Consider the following 22,572-nt stretch of genomic DNA (forward strand, 5'->3'; position numbering starts at 1 on the left):
CCAAGAGGAGGAGAGCAATATTCATAAGACATAACAGCAAGATCAACAATTATTATGACAAGAAAGCTTTTTGACTTAATTGTGAACTTTTTAGGCTAATGGTATAAAGGGGTTTCTGCTAACTTGTTGGGTTCGTCTCTTTCCTCTTTCATTCGTTCCTTTGGTTGATTTTAATTTGTACTTCTTTTCTCAACCCCCCCCCCCCCCCCCCCCCCCCCGCCTTCCCTTCCCTTCCCTTCCCTTCCCTTCCCTTCCCTTTCCTTTCCATCTCTTCATTATCCCTTTCTATGTTTAGACCATAGTTATTCTTTTATTTTTTTTTTTTTTGGGGGGGGGGGGTGGTGGTGGGGGTGAAGGGGGATCCATGTAGTTGACCCATTAAGTTTTTTTGTTGTTGTTGTTGTTGTTATTGGTATACAGGGGTTTTTGACTTCGAAGCGGTTTTTGAGTGGTTTCAAAGGCTAGAATTTTTTCTTAGTTCGGTTCAGTTTTGGTTTTATTATTAAAACCATTGAACTGAATTGAATTACCTATTCTGAATCGAAAAAATTATATGATTTTTATTATTTCAATCAATGTGGATGATAAATTCTATTCTTTTTTAATTATTAGAAATAAAAATAGTGGATAATGACTCCACAAAATAAGTGTTTTTCTATTAGTGAAAATGTAAGAAGTTATTCCAAACTGATTGTTGCCTTCAAGGGATGGAACACCGGCCTTGTCTAAAAATGATGAGATGGTGTAAATCGCCACGGACTCCAGTTACCTAAAACTCTAATAAATCTAAATCTTAAATTAGAGCAAGAAACCACTACTTGATTGCATGGCCTCTACACCAATGTGGAACCAATGAGAGTGTGTACAGGGGGCATCAACATGAATGACATTTTTTTTTACTTCATATGGGGTGGGGTAGTAATTTCACACACCACTATGTTTGGACACTAGGGCCATGCAACCAGGTAACTTTCTTTTCCCCCTTAAATTACTAAACTTTAAGGGAAAAAGATTGTTGTATGACTGCTTGTGCCCTGCACCAACACAGATGGATACATCAATTAACATATTAAAATAAAAGGGAAAAGAAGATTGGAAGGTAGGGCGGTTTTTACACCCAGACATAAGGAAGGCAAAATGATTGCCCCACCCCCATGAAAAACTAAAATTCCACCGTTTGTTGATACTTTCGTATGTCTCCCATTGGTCCCCATGTTGGTAAAATTAAAGGACAAATCCATGTCCTTATGAAAAAAGGATAAAAGAAAAAAATTGAAAATAAAAATATTAAAAAATGACAGCTGTGGACCCCATGAAAAACTAAAATTCCACCGTTTGTTGATACTTTCGTATGTCTCCCATTGGTCCCCATGTTGGTAAAATTAAAGGGCAAATCCATGTCCTTATGAAAAAAGGATAAAAAAAAAAAATTGAAAATAAAAATATTAAAAAATGACAGCTGTGGGATTTGAACCCACGCCCTTTCGGACCAGAGCCTAAATCTGGCGCCTTAGACCACTCGGCCAAACTGTCAATGGATGAATCGTTAGTTACAATACGTATATTAATTATAAAAATATAGATCCTCAGATCCTCAAAGGTAAACAACCCATATGAGAGCCAAGACGATTGATGTATGGAGGACTTCGACGATCTATTGTACAGCAATGAGCATTTTTTATTGTTTTGATTCTTTTCCCCTTCATCTTCTCTTCTATAATTTATTGTTTTTCTTCCTTTCCCATTCATCAAGTGCTCATTTTCTAATGAGAGTATGGAAAGCACTCCCTATACAAAACGTATGTTGGAACCCTAGGTCGTTATTTTTTTAATGAGATTATACGATTTGGTATTTCTTGGAATTCTATATGTCGTAGTAAGTTAGGGAGTCAAAATCTAGTCCAAATCAATAAAACCGATCGAAAAAACCTAGACTAAATCAAATCGATTCTTATAGGACTAGTTTTGGACCGGGATTACAGAACTGACTTAAAGCCAAATTGAGGTGAATTGATTATCCACTGATTTATAAATTAGTTCGAGGATTTATGATTGCAAGGGGGATTGTTATAAATCAATGAGTATGAGGTTATGAATAGAGAAATTGATTTATACAAATGTTTCCATTGATCTCCGAGTTCATTATACAAAATTAGTTGGACAATTAAATAAATGACACAATAATATGATTCATTTTGTGGTTTCAACATTCCTTATCTTCACATTGATTAATTAGTCATCCATTAACTGCAATATTAGTTATCTTCCCCATACAAATGATAAACAATGTATTGACTTGTAACAATGATTTGCCTACAAAGTCAATTTATTCATTGCTTTCAATATTAGTTATCATTCTCATAATATTTATTCTGATTACAACATGAACACATCGAATCAATTTTCCTATTATAGATTGTCTATTTGCTTGACTTGGAAAGATGATTTAAGTGTTTTTTACCGAATATTTCCTCAATACAAGTTATGAATATAAACATAAACTAATCTATACCATTATTAATCTGATATTGAAAAATCTAATCGATCAAAATTCCACCAGATCAAAACTGATCAAAAACCAAAGTGCCTTAACGGTTTGATTTTGATCTCTCATTCACAAACCAAAACCAGTTCAACCAGATCGAAACTGACTGAAGCAACCATTTAACACCCCTAATGGTAAGTCATTAGGCGAGCTTGGTTTCCATGGCAGTTTGGTTCAAAGTTAGACAATGCAAATAAGATTGGCTTTGTATTTGTTGACTAAACCATTTGTTTTATGTGCACATGTTTGATAATTAGATATTTACATAACTCTAGTAAGGGTGTCAAGTTGGAACTAAAATCGGACTAAACCAAATCAAACTAAATAAATTTGGTACCAATTCAGTTCTGAGTATGATATCATCCAAATTCGGTTTGGTTCCAATTTTAGCATAGGATCTGCGAGTGCGAACCAAATTAGAATAATAATATATTATAGTATATTAATAAATTAGTATACTAATATATTATAATATATTATCAATAATAGTAGATTTTATAATATTACTATAACATAGTATATTAATATTGATAAGGAAAATTGCCTACATCCATGAGATAAGAAAATTAATTACAAAACAAAGATGTTTTACTTCTTTTACACCTATTAGTCTTGTAAACTTACAATTTTTTTTTTTAAAGAAAATTTCACTCCCCTCACTTGAATGTTTCGTTTATTACACTTCCATCCCTTGTGAAATTTAAAATTACAATCGTACACTGTAGTGTTAACACCGTTAGAGTCATCTGTTAAATATCTTTTTTACATCCGCTTTGTTAAGGAAAGACAAGAGTTTCTCTTTGATTCTTCAAGAACATCTTATCAGACTAAGTCGTTGAAACAGCTTACCAGTAGTTGTAGCAAGAACATAAGCCTTCTTTGAAATGATGAAAATTGCGGCAATCTCTACCAAGAATTTCCCTTTTAAATACTATGGTAAGATGCCAATGTTCCTTCCCCATCACTGTATTGAGCACATAAACTGAGATTTTAAGTCAATCCTTGGCTCAATGCTCTGGTCTCTGCTCATAATAACAGATGACCCCGACCCACATCAATAAGGCCAGCAAGACTACAAACAAAGAGGATACCATAGACAAAGTGATCATGGCATTTGGTTCAATACTATTCTTCTACATCAAAGAGAAGAACTCAAGGGCTTTTCTTCCCTGTCCATTGCTAGCATTACCTCGGAGCTTCAGCAGGCTTGTAAGAACAATCGCTCATGCAAAACCATTGCAATGGAACGATCAATCAACACAGCTCAAAGGAAATCGCTGCAAAACAATCGCCTTCGCAAACCCTCTGCAAAACCCTTCTGAAATGAAATACCTTAAAACGAAAATGCAAATCAATCTTCAAAACTTGAGTTTCAATACTTGATTTTTCCAAGGAAATGATTTGCTATTTAATTGAGTCGGATTGATAACGGATAGGAAGTATTAGAGAGGCAGAACCCTAAAATCCCGATTTCCAGAACCCTAAATCCCAATCGCTGAGAAGTTTCTTCATGGAAGAAGATGAAGCTAATGGTTGAGGGCAATAACGTAATCTCCATTCAACTAGGGATATTTTGGGATTTAAATTGCAATTGTACAACATGATCACTACTTAATGGTGGGCCACTCACGGTCAGGGTATGATTGATAGAATCTACAACATAAGAGGGATAAATTTGTAATTTTAAACTTCACAGGAGATGGGAGTGTAATAAATGAAACATTTAGGGGAGGGAAGTGAAATTTCCTCTTCTTTTTTAATCTTGTAGATAATTGGAATTGCCCCTATTTATAATACTTTTTTTTGTTTGGGCAAACTAAATTCATTAAGCAAACTCAACTATAGAATAATTACTGCCGAGGAGACAAGTTTACAAGCGATAAAGGGGGGGTAGGCCGCCATGTTCTAGACAGGTGGAACTTGGCAGCCCTACCTGCAAGAAAATTTGCTTTCTTATTAAAGGATCTAGGAATGAAATTAGACACAATGAAAGTAAAATCTTAAGCTAAAGCCAGAATATCATCCACAATGGAACATGTCACCCAATCCGGTGACGAGAACATCCCATTCGGAGCCCCAATTAGACCTTTGCAGTCTGAAAACACTGCACCCTTCAAGAAACCAGCACTTCGAGCAAGCAATAGGGCGTCCCAGATTCCTTCAACTTCAACTGCAGCTGCTAAAGAGATCCCCAACTGAACTTGCATTTTGCCGCAATAAAATTTTTACCTCTATCAAAATTGATAGCTCCTCTTCCTCCTTTTTTAGACTTCGAATTCCAAGTTCCATCAGAAAACACCAACACAACGTCTTGTGCAAAAACATGATGGCTAAAATTAGAAGTGCAATAGGGAGAAAAATGGTTCCTATTATACAAGTGAGGATTTTTTTTTTTTTTTTTTTTTGGTGAATTAGTAAATGCATTAAAAGAATGGGGGAGGGAGAATATATCCCATAGGGGAGATTACAAACCTTATAAGGGTAACCAAAGTCCAAAAGGACAGCAACCAAGACCCAATGGGCTTGAGGAGAATGTATAATACAACTCAAAGTCCACAAGGACACAAAATAAAAAAGCCGTAGGCCCAACAACATAAAATACAAAAGCTCAACATGGGTAGACAAGAACCCAAAAGCCCAAAAAAGGAGGAAGGACAAACAGGGAAAAGAAAGGAAAAAGAGGTAGGGTTCCACCAAACCCAACTAGCAAATCTCATCACTATCACTTCCAACTGGCAAGACAAGCATCGGCGTTCCGACAAAAATGGGAGGCACGAGCCTTGAGGAGGGCCACGACCAAGAGAGAAGCTAGCCTCACAGAGGAGACAACTGCAAAGGGGGGCACTAGCGATGGCGAGGCAATTGTCGGCCGAGTGAGCCAAGAAACCACAGAGACGAGCGAATCAATCGGGGAGCAAACTTGAGGAAACGTTTGGTCAGCCAAGGATCCAGGGAGAGCAAGTCAGGTCATCAGTGCAATGGTATACTCAAGCAGTGCAGCAACTCAAGGATGAGCGGCAATAGGTCCGACGAGCGTCTGTAGAGGGGGGAGGAGCCAACAAAGTGGTCAGAGAGCAGTCTGAGCGACAGAGGATGGTGACAAGCAAAACCCAATCGAAGGAACAACTCAAGGAAGAAAAAGAGGAAGAAGAAGAGTAGCGGCAACCCAGAGAACACCGGCGAAAGAGGGAGCCAAAGAGTCCTACAAGGAGGATCGAGGGGATTCCGGCAAGACCATCACCGATAAGGGTCGAGACGGGAGTGGAAGGGATGGGGAGACGGGTGTACAAGTGAGGATTAAATAGGTGGTGAGAACCTAGTCTACCTTCTTCCATTGTATGATGGAAAGCTGAAATGGTAGCAATTAAATATGAATTTTCAAAATTAAACACTACCTTGTTTTTATAGTGAATGAACCAAGTATATGAATCTGAATGACCATGTAAGAACGGAATGCTGGAACTGAAAAAAATCAAAACTGAATTGAACCTAACAAGTTCGTTTTGAGTATTAATTGAATTGAACCTAACAAGTTCGGTTTGTAATTTTTATAATCGATTAATTTTTCAGTTGTTTCAGTTCGCACCAGCACTCTCTTGGAATGAAACCAAACCAAACCAAATACTTGGGATTAAACCGATTAAAACCCTTAAACTCTAGTTGTTTGATTGTACTACTTTACATTTTTTTTTTTTTTTAAATCTCCTCAATATCGAATATTATTATTAAAATTTTACCTCAATTACAAAAAAGGGTAAAAAAAAAAACCAACAAAAAATTATTGAGTGACAGTAGCATCACGTAACTCTCTTAGATTCCAACTCTATTTTCAAAGCTTTCGAGTAAAATTCAGTAAAAATTTCACCGATGCCTGAGTAACTGCAACCCTATGGCATGAATCAAGGGGATATAATCCTAGTGATAGATTTTATTGACTTGTAACACACATGTCGGAGCATCATAAGAATGAGCAGAAAAGCATTCTTCTCTCTATCTCAATTGATGCAAGAGCGGAACCTTCTTAGAGATAACTCAACAGTACAAGTCGAAGAATAGTTGGTAATGTTCTTACAAACCATTTGCCATAATTTAAAGAACCAAAAAGTAGTACATGATTTTGGCCATTCTGGTGAAACTGTAAGCTGATACTTTATTTAGTGTTGTTGGGTGCTGTAATAAAATTGTACCCAATACTACTCAAGCCACCATGCACCTCAACACATGAGCGAATCTCTGATAATCGTAGAAGCTTCTACCCGTTCTTCAAAGACTGTATTGGAGCCATTGATGGTTCACATGTTCCTACTTGGGTACCACTTGACCAACATCGACGATTTCGCAATAGGCATGGAGAAATATCTCATAATATCTTAGTTGCATGTGACTTCGATATGAAATTCACATACATACTTTATGGCTAGAAAGGATTCAGATTCAAGAATTTTAGAAAAATGCTCTACACAGAGATGGTGAGGGACGGATTGTGGTACCTCGAGGAAAATTTTATTTGGTTGATGCAAGTTTTGCTAACCAAAAGGGGTTTTTGAGGCCATATTGTAATGTGTGTTACCATTTGAAAGAGTGGCATAACTCAAACCAGTCTCCAACCGATAAGAAAGAACTGTTTAACTTGCGACATTCCAAATTAAGGAATGGAATTGAACATGCATTCTATTTTTTGAAGTCTAAATTTAAGATTCTAAAAAGTCAACCACAGTACCCATATAAGATACATGCATTGGCTCTTGCTTGTAATGTGGATGGTTGCTTACTTGTTCAGCTGAGTATGATATACTGCTATTTGTTACACATGCATTGGCTCTTGCTTGGACAGCTGAGTATGGTTCGTTACTTGTTCAACTGAGTATGGTACATTGCTATTTGTTACACATGCATGGGCTTAAGAAGAAAAACATGGATTAATTTACTGATTTGAGTATTCATTACTGATCTCAAATTTCAGAATGAAGGCGTAACAGATTAGAGCACGAGAACTAGTTTCAGTCGGCATGATCATTGTTTAACTGATTAACCAGAGTATCTCATGGATAGGACAGATAGCATGAAATCTAAAACCCCATGCATTAACGTTGTTTGCTCTCCAAAGAATCAACACCCACAAACACTCATACAGAAGCATATATATACACGTGTTTCGTTAATCAAAATAGACTGTTCTAAGAACATGATTGAGGTCAATGTCAACACCAACTTTTGGTTCAGAGATGTCTCTACTCACAGACTGGAGTAAAGTTTTGCGACATTGTTGCCTCGCTGATTGCTTTGTCACTTCAATAACTAAATCATTTTCTGAAATTTGCATAGCATTTTCTATCCGAAAGAAGATTTCAATGGACATTATCAAGTCATACTGGTTTTCTAAGTACAGAAAAGGTCATTTTAATTTTGTATTAAATGAAATCATTTTTCTGGGATTCAATGGTGGAATGGAACTGAATCCAATTTCACTGAAGAAAATAGGCAATACCATTTCACTAAAAAGAAATGGACCATTGGACAGGACAGAACAGAAACACACATCTAGAATATAAACAATTTTTTCTCCCCCTCCTGCAGCCTTTCCCATTCAGGGAGTGGTTGAGGTCATTGAAGAGTATAAAATATAAATTTTAAAATTTTAAATGAATCACAAATATAAGATCAAGAAAAACCTTGAGGTGGAAACTCAAGTTTAAACATGGGTTTTTCTGGCATCACAGTCGGCCACAACTCTTGTAAATTAAATACAGCCTTGCATCAGTCTCAAACCAATCTAATTATGATCCGTGTGTTAGGAAACACAATTCATTTCAAAGTTTCACAACAATGACCGTGAGTTGATTCCCATTTGCAGAAATTAATTCCCATGTAAAGAATGAGAGAATACCAATTACATAAGTAGCAGACTGAAGCTCAGCCGACGGTTCTCCACTGAGCCAAAGAAACCGTAGTGGGTCTCATCATATGTTCTTATTTCTTACCATTCCCAACCAATCACAATGGACAAATGTGCCATAAGGCTTGGCAAACCTAAAATTACATTGTAACATTCGAATGGGACTGTCATTACACCTTGAAATACTTTAACCCAACAACAAAAAATGCACATTTTTCTCTATTGAAAACATGGTTTGAAAGCCATAGGATAGAAAGAGGAGAGATAAATCTCTAGGTACAAATGTTTTTTTTTTTTGTAGCTTATAGAGTTAAAATAACCAAACAGTTTTTTAGATTGAACCCAAAGAATCAAACTGACAAATTAAGTAACCAAACAGTTTTTAATCACTGATTCTACATAATCATTCTCACAGATTTAGGTCAACCAAACAGTTTTCAGGAAGAAATACATAACAGAATTATGGATAACCAAACAATTTTCAGAAATGACTCAAACAAATAACATTCATCAAAACCACTCTCTACAGAATCTATGCCAAATCAAAAAAATAACTCAAACAAATTATACAACCAAACACATCCTTAAATTACCCACTTTAGGTGAATTTTCCTCCCCTACCCCTGAAATTCCATTTCCCAGAGGTTGCAGCAAGAGAGCAACCAAAAGCAACCAAGCTTCGTCTATGAATTTCAGGTTGTCTCGAGATACTTGGTGGATTTTAAGTGGTGCTGCTATGGTTTCAATAACAAGATTCTAGTGAATTCCACATTATTTTAGTGGATTCCATATTGGTTTACTTCTCCTATAGCAGTTCTCCACTTCTCCCGTTCTCCATCGAATTCAGGGCAGATATATATTTTCTTAGTTATCCGTTTGGTTGGGATGAGGCTATGGTTCTTCATTTGGTCGAGGATTGAGTTAGGCTTTTTCATTCTTCTTCTATCTCTCCTCTGTAGAAATCTCTCTAACCTCTCCAGACTGTCCCTTCCCTCCATCTCCTTTGTGGAAATCTCTTTCCACTTTGAACTTATTTCGAAAGATATTTTCCCCTGTTCTTCATCCTTGTCTCTGTTTTTTATTAATTGTCAATTGCTTACCATGAACAAGAGTTACAAATAAGAGTAAATTGGTTGTTCTCTCCTTATCCTTTCTTGATATCTTACATCTGCAAGGTTGTCTGTTCTACAACTCTGATCCTCCATACTTGTCTCACGTTCATTACTTTATATTTTGTTAAACCAAATAAAAACTTGATGCAGATCCACCACCATTACCATCCCAAAGTTACAATACATCTAAGGAACAAAACCCCTCTCCAATGAATACAGGGGTTAAACCTAGTGGTCGAAATAATTCTCTAAAAGAACTGAAACTTAACCATGGGCAATGGAATTAGAAGGCAAAGATTAAATCTGTGTATCAACTACTCAAACTAGGGTACTAACCCATCTAACATACAATGTACAAGAATAAACTTCTCTTATCTATTCTAATCAGAATATATAGAAGCCTCAGATTGCCAATTCTCATCAAGAGAAAAATTCAGACGGTAATTCCAAAATATAAAAGCAAAATCATCATAGGCTTCAACGTGAGAAGAAAAGAATTCATTATATGATTCTTCTAGACAACCCCATCAAATAAGGGCACAACAAAACTCCTCAAATAAGAGAGAGTAAGAAAAACAAGAAAAGAGTGTGTAAGAGATGAGAGATTACAGTAGTATCACCCTCATATGGGATCCCACCATCCATGGGGTGTCAAACATAAGATGCTAAACATGTCGGACAATCCATGAATGATAAGATCCACATGAATTTGATACCACTTGAAAGACACATTCAAATGAGATATCTCTATGTGTCAATTTATCTCACACATTCTCATCTTTTCAACCCTGCCATCATGATTCACAAACCACCTAACACCCATTGATAAAAACATAACCTCTCCAACAGCTAACACTCCAATTACCCTCCAACTAGACACAGGCACGCTGGAACATATCCAAGGTACCTATATCTAGCCGGAGGGTGATGGGAGGAAACAATCATTAGAGGAGTCAATCCAAAAACTAATCCCACTAACAAATAATTCACATTGATCTATTTAAAAAATGTAATCGCAGAAAACGGCTCCGTGGATGAACGGTAAATAATCAGATCCACAGATTCCTATCAGCATACGAAAGTTGTTATTGGTCCAATCATAGCATCGCTGGTTATTGCCATATTCACTACCGGCGACGTGGCATCGGACCTCTCTCGACGAAGAAGATGAAAAAAAAAAAGGTGAAAGAAATAAGGAGGGAGAGAGGAACCCTCAGAGACCCGTTTAAAGTCACACACACAGACAGCGGAAACCGAACCAATTCAAAAATCCCAACCATCGAAAACAAAAGAACGAACCTCACAGTAGAGAGCGAAACGATCCAAAGTAGAATCGAGACGAACCAACGAATGAGATCTCGTCTCTGTTCAGCTGATTGAGAAGAATGGAAATTGTTACAGAACCACTGCTGCTTGGAGTGTCAGACGGCTTTTCCTATCAATGGGATTGCTTCGTCATTGGGATTCCTTCTCTTCTTCTTCTCGTTTCTTCCTCATCTATCCTAATACCCAAACTTGAAAACCTAACCCTAATCCACTAAGAGGCTGAATCCCTAATAACAATTTCTCACCACAACGATGGTTCCAGAGCAATGATCCGAACATCTGAAGCAAAATAACCTATTCGTTATGTTTCGAAGGAAGGAAAGCATTATATAGACATGAAAACCCTAGCGGGTGGTGACCTAATTCCAAACCCTAATATCGTTCCTGTACATCTAGGGCAATGCAGGGAACCAACTAACTAAAGGCTAATGATCAACCGTTGAATCCGAATCTTCCACTTTCATTTGGTAAGGGATTCATGCATGATCTCAACCGTTGGATAGGGAAGAGAGGGATATGTTATTACACTTCTGCCCGCCAAACCAACGGTTGAAAGGTACCACTATGGCACTATATGTGTACACACGGCAGCCGTGCATAAAAATTGGGTTTTTTTTCTGTTTTTTATTTTTCAATTCTTTTTTTTATTTATTTATTTTATCTGATAAATTTTTTTTTTTACATGGTTTTTTATTGAAAAAAAAAAGCCTTTGGAAATATATATATAGAGGGATAAATATGCTAGTGTAGTACCAAGGAATTAGGAAAGCTAGTAGGATTTTGACCGTAGGATTTGGTTAATTTGAATTGAACCGTTGGATGGAAAGAAGATATACAAATTTACAATCCACGGTTGCAATACCTTTTCTCTCTCTTTCTGTCTCTTCTCGTCGGAAAAAGACATTCATTTCACTAGATCGAGTCAGAAAAAGCGCACTCTGGTGGGATCTGTTTTTGTTTTCTCAAATCAAAGCAGAGTATGAGACAGAACATAGTGGAGATAAAATCATCAAGTCCAGGAGGAAAGAGGGAGAGAGAACCATGTCCGGAGGTGGAGGAGGGAAGGGAGCTCGCACATCTCTGCTACCGCCTCTGTTGCCGCCGCTGCCGCTGCTACAAGCAGGAGAGGTTGCTCCCCATGACTCGTTGTTGCAAGTAGGAGAGGTTCTCCACCGACTCCTCTAGTTTGAGCTGCCACTACCGCAACAGGAATTGTTTTCTCATGAACTTTCTAGCAACAGTTGTTTTTTTTTTTTTCCTTTCTTCTATCGATTTGCAGAGAGCATCGTGTACATTGGCGACAGGTTTTTTCCCTTTCTTCCATTGATTTGCAGAGAGCCACTGCTACCGCCGTTGCTGCCACCGCCACTGCTGCAAGCAGGAGAGGTTCTCCACCAACTCCTCTAGTTTGAGCCGATGTTGCTGCAACAGGAGTTGTTTTCTCATGAACTTGTTTTTTTTTTTGCTTTCTTCTATTGATTTGCAGAGAGCACCATGAACATCAATGACAAGAGTGGTTTTTTTTTTTTTTTTTTGCCTTTTTCTATCGATTTGCAGTAACGTTTGAACTTGGGGGTGATGCTTAAAGCACACTGGCCAGAGAAAGGGTCGTTGCCGATAACTATGATGCTTCGAGCACACTGGCTGGAGAAGGGGCCGTGGTTGGGGGAATAGTACCATTGAGCAGCGGTATTTGACAGGTTTTGTAAAACCTCGCCACATGAACGGATCAGATTTTTTATATTTCATCTAACGATTAAAATCCCACTAGCATACCTTATTCCTAAGTGTTACACTAGCATACTTGTCCTTTTCCTATATATATATATATATCCCTATGATGTCAATTTGACAAAAAATCTGCACACCACACCCATGTGCATGTGACAAAATGTATAATTTTCTTCCAAGGATGATTGCTTCCAAGCCCACCTCGTGGTTGTTATTGCTCGATCACTTTCTTTTCTACTAAGTGATTGCTTAAGGCCGTTAGAGTACGATCTAGGTTGTTTCCCTCTAGACTTTGAATCTTAGCAACCCAACAATCTATCTGGACAAACGATAATGGCTTGTATTTGGAATTTCCAATTCATATAGAGAGGGAAGTTGCACATTGGTAAGGGTGACAATCTTTTTCCATTTTCATCATTCTTACTACTTTCAACTATGTTAATGATTGGTCACAGGCCTGTGTTTCAATGGGCCTAAATATATGCTCTAAGTTTTACCATGATGAGGAGATTCTCTCTTCACCAACTCCATTTTGACTGACAAATGAAACTTTACAACAAAAATCCAGCATTATCCTAAGTAGTGTTGCCTATGTGGATCTTTATCAAAAATGAATTCTAAGAAAGGTGTTTGGGACCTTTGGCTAATGTGGACATGTAGTAATTATGAAACTTTCATCCAAAAAATCTATCTACATATTTTTTTTTTCTTGGATCAAGTTTTTCTTCACTCATGTTCTAAAAAAAAGTTGTCCTACCCCCATGTATGTACCATGGATGCTTTAAATGCATCAAGGGATATCATCAGCGATTTCTGGAAAAAGTATCAAAACCCTGTAAGACTTTGTGAACCATAGGATGGCATGTTGAAGGAAAACTTTCTCTCTTTTTTTTTTTGTTTTTTTTTTTCATGCAAACCTTGAAATGAAAGAAAAAAAAAAATTATTCATCCATTCTGAGGGCAACAAGGAAATTACAATAGGCAAAAGGTCCTCTTAGAAAAGAGATTCCCACAGCCCAGATTGAGGAAAAGAAAGAGTCCACTTTGCAAGACAGTGGGCCATTTTATAACATATTTACATTAAAAAAAAAAATTGGTAAATTTTTTGTTAGATTTCTATTTGTATTTATTTGACTTATTTCTATTTTTACAAGTGTTTGGTATAATTTATACCACTTGTTTATATTTATAATAAATTAGAATAAATCACAAATTACACTTGAGAGTAATTTGTGATTTGTGGCAAACAAATCATTTATGTTGATTTTTGTTATCTTAAATGAGCATGTGTGCTCAAAATCAATGATAAATAGGTAACTTCAGTATGTTTTATACTTTTCTAATAAAAAACCCTAAATCCTATCGTCTCTCTCCCTCGAAGCTCAAAGTTAAAAATGAAAACTGAAACTTATTTTCTTATCATATAATCTATTTTATAAATAGAAACCATACCAAAGAGAGCCTAAGCCCTTGGTGTTAAGCTGTTTTTAAGCCAAGTCTAATTGCTAGGGCTTCACCAGCTTATACCTATAACCTAATATGAATTTCAGCAAGAAAAATATATATGAATTTGGCTTGGGATATTTGACCCAAAAAATGTTTTGGTTTGGGATAACTGAGTCTCAAACTAGCTCGGCCCACAATCAGGAAATCCCAGCTTGGGCCAGAAAAAAATGGAGTGTACAGTGACAGTTTTTTGGAGCCGAACTTGCACCGAAGGGTGGCAAATTAAACCATCCACTTGGACCCACCCAAACTCATCCAATTGATAAAAACGAACAGCTATTGGGTTCCATCCAAACAGCCCAATATTGAATGATTTTCGGCTTGGGCATAGATCATGGGCCGAACAGACCATTGCACCCCCATCTTAGCCTGTTTGCAATTACCCAATTAACAAGATTCCTTTTAAATGTAAGGGGGAGGTTTTTCGGATCAGGCTCCTCTCCAACTACTGCATCATCCAACGCCCCTCCAACGATTATCCAAGGGCTGAAGGGGCTTGGTCACACATCCCAATAGCTGCCACCGCCTAGGGATGTATGTCCAAGCCTTTCCAGCCTTTGGATGGGTTGTTGAAGAGTCGTTGGTGTTGGAGAGGATCCCAAACCAGGTTTTCCTGCACTACTAACTGAATGTTCGGCTACCATCCTGGGATCATTAACATTCTTGTATAAGACAAAGTCCATAATACCTTTGGGTTTTGCATCACTAATACCATTCCCACATCTGCAAGGGGTTGCGATCAATGGCTGAAGGGAAACTCGATCCTTCATGTAATGAAGAACTGTGCATTCGTAAAGAAGAGAAATAATAATAAAATAAAAAATAAAACTAGTACTACACTAATTTTTCCCTCATCCAAAGTGAAGATGGAATCTCTTAATCTGTTTGTTCCGAGTCTTCTAACATTCTAATGAGACTTGATTTAATCATTAACTTTCACCCTTTATTTATTTATTTATTTATTTATTTATTTATAAATAAAAATAAATAAATTAGACAAATAAGAACATGTCTATACTGTCTTACCAACCCTAAATATGTTCGCTACTTTGGTATCTAATAGAAAACATTATCCATCTAAGGGTGTGAATTAGAGACCAAAAATTTATCGAAACCAAACTGTACTACTTAATCGGAATCAATAAATCATTCACTAATTGGTTCAATTTGAGTTAAAAAAAATTAAAAAAATTATTAAGCAATGTGGTTTGTTTTGAGCCGGTCAAAAACGATTGGACCTTTACATTATTAAATCGATTATGCATACTAGACCGATTAGAGAAAAACTGATTGGTCCTGACATTCTATATATGCTCTCTATTGTTTTATAGTGAATTTACACAATGTAAATTAATTATTTGTTTTCATTATTTCTTAGGTCATAATTTGACCTTAAAAAAATTGTTTCATTCCCAATTGGGTTGAGAACTCTTTACTTAAACAGGAAATAAAAGCAAAAAGGAAACTAAACAACCATTATAAACCGTTTAATCACATTTTTTTTTTTTTTCAAGTGGTTTTTTTTATTTTGGATATTGAAACCATTTAATAAATAGTTTGGTATAAATTTCAGTTTCTATCCTTAAAACATTTAATTAAATCGAACGGAACCAATTAACACATCCAACCGCACAGTATATAGTGGGCCCCAATGTATTATAGTCGTAAGCTACAAACTCATTGCCTAGCAGTCCTTTATAAGGATGACAGGTGTTTTATAAGGATTTTCTTTTTCTGGTAAGAGGTGTCTTTAAAAAAATAAAATAAATAAAAGAAAAAGAAGAAAAAGAAGAAGAGAAGAATGTGCCCTTATAAGGATGACAGGTGTGTATAAGGTACAAACGGAATACTGATAAATGATAATGTTGTACCTTGTAGGACAGCTAATGTGAGGGACCATAGTATATTAATATGAATTTTTGCTTTCTATGCCAAATAAAGGAAGATGAATGGATAAAGCGATCGATCATTCATACTATTTAAGATCCCAAGTAATTTTTTAACTAACAAGTTTCTTCACATTGATGAAATGTATTTAAGTAGCCTCTATTATATGTTAATCTCCATTCTTTTAGGTTATCGGATCCTCTCCAGTGTCTCTGGAGGTTTAACGTGTATATGAAGGCTAAGAGGATTTTAACATCCACCTCAACACATGAGTATGTATCCCCAGACCTTTCAAGTCGTTAGATGCGCATTAGGCCTCCAATGACACTAGAGAGAATCAAAATCCATCCATTAATGTGTGATCCACAAATATGAATCTATAAAGTGACTAGTTCCTTTACTTCTTCTTCTTTTTTTAATATTAATCAGGATATTCCTTTCCTTAGGTGGATATAATGGGGAGATTTCATACAGCTGTGGGTAATATCACTGTCGGATTTCTCCATAATTGGATGAGTGATGGACTAGAAGGTTAATTAATTAAAAGAAAAGTAATTCTTTTAGAACAAAGAAAGATTCATATCCTTATCTTAGACACTCATCTCAAGTATAATAGTAGTAAACACTAAACATTCAACATGGCATGCTCTAGGCCACCAACTTCTCTTTAGCTATAATGAAATACTTTGTTTATTAAATTTTAATATAATTAATAGTCTTTAGATGATTTGGTTGGTTATTTATTTATAGGAGCTATACCTTTCCCATTAGGGGTGTCAATTGACTGGTCGAGCCAATTGGTTCTGGTTGGTCTTAATCGGTTTCAATCGGTCTCCATCAATTTAAGGCTCTCCATTGTTATCGTATTAAATTTATCAATCTGGTTTTGAGCTTTAACCGATTGATTATGATTGAACCTATTGGTGCAGGCTAGCTTTTGGCACCCCTATTTCCCATCCTAACTCCATAGCCACAAGATTTAGAGACATGCCACCTAATAAACCTGTTAAAAAAAAGGGTCATCTCCCACATCATGATATCCCTAAGTAACCTAAACTAGTTAAAAAGCCCCTAATTGGCTTTAAGTATGAAGTTTAAATATTAGGACCCAAACTTGTTTTAGCAAAAATATGATCAATGCCTAAAAGTTGGAACCAAGCCAGCTTTGCCAATTGTAAATAAATGATTAGTGTCATTTGGCTCTCCACCCAACCCTCACCCCCACCTCTTGCTTCTTCAAGGTGTTTGTGATAATCTAAAGCTCCAAATAAACCTTGAAGATGCAGAGGAGGAATCAACCAAAGGGTTGCAGCACCTTCTGTTGTGGTTGCCGGCTTAGTATTTCGTCGTCGGAGGAGGCTGAAGGTTCGAATTCCGATCGATACGCGCCACTATCAAGCCTAGCACATGCCATGGTTCAAGAGAGACTAGACCAGATGATAAGAGAAAGAGAAGAGGCAAGAATTGAAAGGAGAAGAAGTAAGGGAAGGAGGATTAATGAGAGTACTAAGTGTATCATAATGGTAGCCATGGACAAGTATTCTTATGATCCTAGAGAAGATTTCAAGGAGTCTATGGTAGAGATGATCATCGCGAATCGACTAGAGGAACCGAAGGAACTCCGTTGCCTCTTGAACTGCTATGTCTCCATGAATGGGGAGGAGTATAGACAAATCATTCTTGAGGTCTTCCATGAGGTTTGCAGTAACCTTTTTATGTGTAGTAAATTACGTTTTTAATGAAAAATCTCAGCAATTTTTCTGTTTATTTGCTTTTCTTTCTGTGAATCACCTTGTGCTTTAGTCTTTAGAGTGTACAGTTCTAGTTCTAATTTGTTAACTTACACCTTCAACGGTCAAAGTTGAGAATGTGTTTCTTGTGGAGGAGCATGACCCTTCGAAAATCAATAGGAGCAAAAGAGAAAACATCAATAGAGATGTCATTTTGTATTTCATGGGGGTGATCATTTCACCCCTCATGTGTCTAGCAGAGGAACCACAATCCCGTGCAAAAACCGTCTTCCCATCAAATCATTGGAGCTGCCATGGGCTCAAAGAATGTGGTGGCCTAGGCCGAGTTCAAGGCCCATGCCAGGTTTGTCTTGAGTCTCTAGACTCGCCTTGGAGGAATTTTACAAATATTAGGAGTTGGTTTCCAGCACTAATAGAGCTTGTTCATGTGAAAATCATCTATAGCGACTGCACCAGTGTAGTGGACATCGGTTGGTTGAAAACTCCTTGGGATGTGTGCCCTATACTCTCAGTCATCCGATGCTCACCACACCTCATCGCTTGCTGCAGAGGACATGGATACGAGCTTGTTCATGTTCAAATAAAGTGGACACGATGTTTCCCATGTGGCATGCCAACTAGGAAAATCCAATATTTTCAAAAAAAAAACTACATCACACAACATAGATTTACCCTCACTTTGCAGAGAGGCTGTTTCCATGTTTCAGATCCAAAATGTGATGATTACGATAGCGCAACTCAACCGTTGTGGAAATCTAATATTTGCATTCCACATTTTTTTTTCTTGAATATTTTCGATTGTGTGCAAATTTGTATAAACCTGTCTTCTAGAAAAGTTGGATTGGGCTCAAACTCGGTAAATATGTAGGGGAAACAAAGCCAATATCTCACAAAGTTTGAGCCCAACCCAACTTTGCCATTTGATAGATAATGCAATTGGTATTAGAGAAATTAGAGAGACTTCAAAATCTTCAAAGTTTCACCAAATGGAAATAGACCAAGTGACCCACTAAAATTGATATCAGGCTTGGCCAGTGGGTTTCCCATCAACCAGACACAGTCATGTGGATTTCCCAACACAGTTGGTTGGAATTATGAAACAATTCCTTCCACTGGGAGAACAACAATTTAATATGCCATGGCAGGATGATCATTGGACATTGTATTAGGACCTTGTTGAAGGATTAATTCAAAATTTTAAGGCAATAAATGGAGATAATTTCTCAAATATATGAAGATATCAATGACTTGAACAAAAGAATGTGGGATCATATGACTCCTAATATCTTTCTCTATCTCTAACAAGGGCTGTTATCCATCATCTTATTCCAGACTTCCAGTTTGCAAGTGCTTGACCCTTGCATTTGCTTCAATCTATTGAGGCTAATGTTTTGTAACACAAAAGTGGGGATCGAATTAGTCAATGTCGATTCTGATTCACATTGGTCAGAATTGATCAAAAATTGATCAAGATCAATCAAAAAGAAAGTGTCGTGAGGACTATCACACTTCATTGGGATCAAAGTTAGGGTGTGGGGGAATGTTGTATAATTTCACAACGGAAGAGTGGATGTTGTGCCACTGAATATAATCCTACATCGGTTGTAGCTTTGCAATTGAATGTTTATATAAGTGCTGACTATCTTCATATGTTGAGAAATGTTTTAAAGTCGTGTGACGAACTTTAATCAAAACGGGCAATATCATGGCATACGAAACACGCCAAAGACTACGGCACTTCAAGAATCAGCCAAAGTCAATTACCCTACAAGGTCTATCTCAGCCTATTATACAAACTTAAATTATCCCTTAGAAAAGGAAAGTAGATTAGCTCTCTCATTTGGATGAACTTGCCCTCATCCAATCTGGTTCATCATCAGTTTGAAAATATTGAAAAGTGGAAAGATTCGTGCCGGTGAGAATCGGATTCAAAAGCAGGTGTTTAGGCATGTGACACAATACCTTCCTTCCTTCCTTCCTTCCCCCCGTCCCCACTTCCAACCCACTTTTCTTAAACTACAGTACTCCTGAGCGGATTTTCCTACTACTTAAACCAATATTTTCCTTTTCTATGTCTATATTCTCCACTGGCCAGCAGCAGTGGCGTGCGTTAGGTTCTATATTATTTAAAGCCATCAAGTAGCAGAGGAGAATATATGAATATGAGAGAACGCGTCTGGTTCAATGATAAAATATGAATGTTACGAATTAATGGTCAAACGATTGAAATAATCTCTCAATATTCTTGAGGTAAGACTGCATAATTTTCATCCCTCAAACCTCACATCTATGAGAGCATTGTGTACCAAATACATCATTTTATAAAAAGGAAAGCCAAATGCTGTCGCAATAGTGAATAGTCATGACGGGATCTCTTTTTGGCCACGGGCTGATCATATGGGCACCACCACACAAACAACTTTGGTATACCTAATCCCACCTCGCATATTGCAAGTCATAACAGTTGATGGCATATGGATGAAGGCCCTCGCCTAATTGGGACAACAGCTAACCTACTTGATCATGACTTACTTTATCTGTTGGAGAAAATTTTCCTCCATCATCTCGGAAAGAAAAGTACACCCATCTAGGTTGAATACTCAACCAATAACTCTCAAAATGTGAGATTCTTTTTAGTTAATATTACTTTGTTTTATATTTTTTTCTTCTAATTAGTTGTTCTCAAGTGGTCATTAATTAAATTATATATCTTTTTAAATTAAAACTCTCTCTCTCTCTCTCTCTATATATATATAACTTATTTTTTGTCAATTTATTATTTTTAATGTTTATTTAATTAATTTGAATTATTCGAATAATTCATTTGAGTTTAAAAGTCATGATTTTGTTTGGATCTTTGGGAAATTTTGTATTCAGGTAGAATAACTCGTGTTATTCAGTTTGATCGAATAATTTCACGAATTAATTAGAGAATTAAACAAATATGATCTATAAGATAATTATTAGTCTACCTCCAACCAATCAAAGTCAGAAAATACCTCTCTTCTCAAAACGATGTATATCCCATTAGTCTAATGATTCAAAGTCAAGGTGGGTGAGGCTTTAGCAGTTCGAATGGACCTATCCCATGCTCGACGGCTTGGCATATCCGAGGTATCCGTCTTCTCAGATTGTCTCTCTCTTCTCAAGTGCTTGGATCCTTGCTCTTCTCGACCCCTTTCTTCTATCTTGTGTCTTGTTAAGGACATTCTTATGATGAAGTCCTCCTTCTCCTTGTGTAATTTTGTACATGTCAATAGAGTCAGGAATGGGATGACACACGCTATCTCTAAGTGAGTGATTTCCTATCCTCGTAGTGCATCCTAGGAATCTTCTTATCCGGAGGAGCTCTTGAACATTGTTTTTCCCTTTTTGCCTCCGCACGATGAATAGATTTGTCTTCTTACCAAAAAAAAAAAAATATTCAAGGGATTCTTTGGACGAAGTTAGAATATACTTCACTTCTCATATGATGAGTATTCCAATATTATAATGACTTAAGGTTTCACTATGGGTGAAGGAAACTGGATAAATCTTAAATATGTAGTTTCTTCTTTTTGACACTGATAATTTACTTGTCATTTCCAATAAAAAACAAGATTTAATTGTTGTGTGATATCTCTTTTTTAACCATGCCAATAATCATAGTCATATCTTAATCATTGGCTGAATGCATGACTCAAAAGTCAACGTTAATTGAAACTACATAATCTATGCTCTGGGGGGAAAAAATTAACTATGGTTGAGTTATAAAATGTTTGGGGAAACTACACCTAAGGTGCGAAAAACACTATTCCTTCTCTTCTATCAAATTGATCATGACCACTATCTACATTCCACGATATTGTGCACCACAAATAGGAGCTAATGACTAGACCTGTGATCCCGTAGCAGAATATCACAATCCCTTATGAAAAAAAAAATTCATTTGTTGAGACAGAAATAAGAACATTAGATTCCTACCACAAGTAACTGGAAGTTCCTATCAATAAGAATCCTAATAAATCTTAAAAAAGGATAAAGGCCCAGCAGAAATTACATATTTTTGCACTTCCTATCTGAGGTATTTTTTTTCTTACGTTCAAATTTGCACGTATTACATTAATCCCCACCCCTTCCCCCTTAAAAAAAAAATTAATAAAAAAACTTTGCATGTACCACCACTTCCATGATTTAAGTGCATACGATTGGATTAGGGATCAACCACCTTGGAAATCGATACAGATTAGACAGTTTTGACTAGGGGTGTCAATCGATAGGTTTGGTTCGGTTCGGTTCGGTTTTGGTTGGGTTGAATCGATTTTGGTCTAAGAATGAGGGAGATCAAAACTAATCCGTTAAGGAACTTCGGTTTTTGATCAGTTTCAGTTTCGGTTCGGTTTGATTTCGATTTATTTCATTTTTTCAATATTGGGTTAATACCGGTATAGATCGGTTTATTATTGGGCTTGAGCCATATTGAAATGAATCTAATGCATGTTCACGTTCACTTACGCTATATGCTTGACATGTGTTAAACATGTTAATTCTGCTAACAGAGTTGTAAACGGTTACTTAACTTATCTAATATTATTTTTTTATATAAATAAATAAATACAAAATAAAAGTCTCAATATAAGCAGACTCCTCCTTCTGCTCGGAACTCTCTCTCTCTCTCTCTCTCTCTCTCTCTCTCCTTGCTTTGCTCGAATGAGGTAAGAAGAAAGTCAACATAACTATTTCCGGGCACTCAGCATATGAGAGACTTGGCCACACATATACAAATATCATGTTTAAATGTTAATCATTAGGGAAGGGATTTGGATGGTAAAGTTTGCA

The 22,572-nt window shown here is 36.6% G+C and overlaps 4 non-coding genes across 4 annotated transcripts; all 4 read right to left on the reverse strand.

Moving 5' to 3' along the window:
- Positions 1-1,453: 1,453 nt before the first annotated feature.
- Positions 1,454-1,533, reverse strand: TRNAL-UAG. Its single transcript has one exon. It is a non-coding gene; the product is annotated as a tRNA-Leu (tRNA).
- An 8,414-nt stretch (positions 1,534-9,947) lies between these two features.
- On the reverse strand, positions 9,948-10,031 carry LOC122074985. The gene has a single exon (XR_006139126.1). It is a non-coding gene; the product is annotated as a small nucleolar RNA snoR77Y (small nucleolar RNA).
- A 527-nt stretch (positions 10,032-10,558) lies between these two features.
- Positions 10,559-10,704, reverse strand: LOC122074989. Its single transcript, XR_006139130.1, has one exon. It is a non-coding gene; the product is annotated as a small nucleolar RNA snoR2/U65 (small nucleolar RNA).
- A 57-nt stretch (positions 10,705-10,761) lies between these two features.
- Positions 10,762-11,018, reverse strand: LOC122074980. The gene has a single exon (XR_006139123.1). It is a non-coding gene; the product is annotated as a small nucleolar RNA Z112 (small nucleolar RNA).
- Positions 11,019-22,572: the final 11,554 nt, after the last annotated feature.

This window comes from Macadamia integrifolia, chromosome 3, assembly GCF_013358625.1.
Source record: "Macadamia integrifolia cultivar HAES 741 chromosome 3, SCU_Mint_v3, whole genome shotgun sequence".
Taxonomy (NCBI): Eukaryota; Viridiplantae; Streptophyta; class Magnoliopsida; order Proteales; family Proteaceae; genus Macadamia; species Macadamia integrifolia.